The 1,231-nt window shown below is 41.3% G+C and overlaps 1 non-coding gene across 1 annotated transcript; it reads right to left on the bottom strand.

Annotated features, from left to right (window-relative positions):
- Window positions 1-870: 870 nt before the first annotated feature.
- Window positions 871-952, bottom strand: trnas-gcu. The gene has a single exon. It is a non-coding gene; the product is annotated as a tRNA-Ser (tRNA).
- Between the last annotated feature and the right edge of the window lie 279 nt (window positions 953-1,231).

Raw genomic sequence — 1,231 nt, 5'->3', positions numbered from 1 at the left:
CATTATTTAAAATAAACTTGTTCACTGTGTAAAATGATCAAATAGATCTCAGTTTCAAAACAAAATTGATTACGTTGTCATCCATCTGAAATGTGGTGCCTTATTCTTTCAACCACACGGGTATTATGACGAAACGTCTGTTAATGACATGCGCATAAAGACACTTTAAATCATTTTTAATGTTTATGCTGCATGAATCTGAGGTTATTGATGCACAGTTTAGGTTCAGTCCCTAAAGTTAATATGCTGACTTCTTCAGTTGTTCATAGTTCAATGTGATGCATCCAGTGTGTGCACAACGAGAGGGAGCTCGCTTCCCACATCTTGCGTTTGGGCCTTATGTCCAGCATTCCTCAATGGCGAGAGCAAGGGGTGAGGGCGAGACCAATTTGTAAGTCTTTCCGTGCCCATGCACAGCACCCACATCGGCAATTCTCTACTGTGCATTTACAGCTAGTTCTCGGTGCCCCTACACCCACGCCCTGCTCCTTTTGAAATATCTCCATTATTTTGTGCTCTTCTCACCAAGATGAATCACTTCTACTCAACCTGCTCCAGATTTCATTTGACAAAACATTCATTAAGAATCCCACTACATAAACATGCCCCTCACATCTCTTGTTATTTGGTTTTCCTGGATCTCTTTCATATGATAAAAGGTCACAGCAGCTTGACTTGAAAAAGAAAGTCGCGTTCCTTTTCAATATCCCAATGCAATATACATTTCAATGCAGTTTAGGCAACAGGACCAAATTATTCTTTGAGATTTTATAATAGCGTCGATGCATACAAACTGACATTGCAGTTCCAATTTCAGTAAGACAGCTGAGATCATCCAAAAACAGCAACATTGAAAACCACTGATAACACCGACGAGAGTGGGACTCGAACCCACGCCTGCAGAGCACAATAGATTAGCAGTCCATTGCCTTAACCTCTCGGCCAGCTCGCCACATATGCCTAAATGCCTATAACATTATGAGTAAGTGAATTGCATAAATTATGCAGAGCAGCAGATATTTCTCCCTTGTTTTGGTGAAATGATAAATAGCACAGTACGGTTCCTAGACTATGGTCTGACCTCTGGGTTGTGGGGCAAGCGCATTCCCACTGTGACACTCTGCTCACAGGGATCTGAACAAAAATGAAGAAATGACTATGTAACAAGGTCTGTTGAATTCTGTGAAGATTTGAAGTCAATGGAATGAAGAACCCGAGACAACAGGAGGTG

The sequence above is a fragment of the Chiloscyllium plagiosum genome, unplaced genomic scaffold (genome assembly GCF_004010195.1).
Source record: "Chiloscyllium plagiosum isolate BGI_BamShark_2017 unplaced genomic scaffold, ASM401019v2 scaf_14759, whole genome shotgun sequence".
NCBI lineage: Eukaryota > Metazoa > Chordata > Chondrichthyes > Orectolobiformes > Hemiscylliidae > Chiloscyllium > Chiloscyllium plagiosum.
This window is presented reverse-complemented; position numbering and strand designations above follow the sequence as displayed.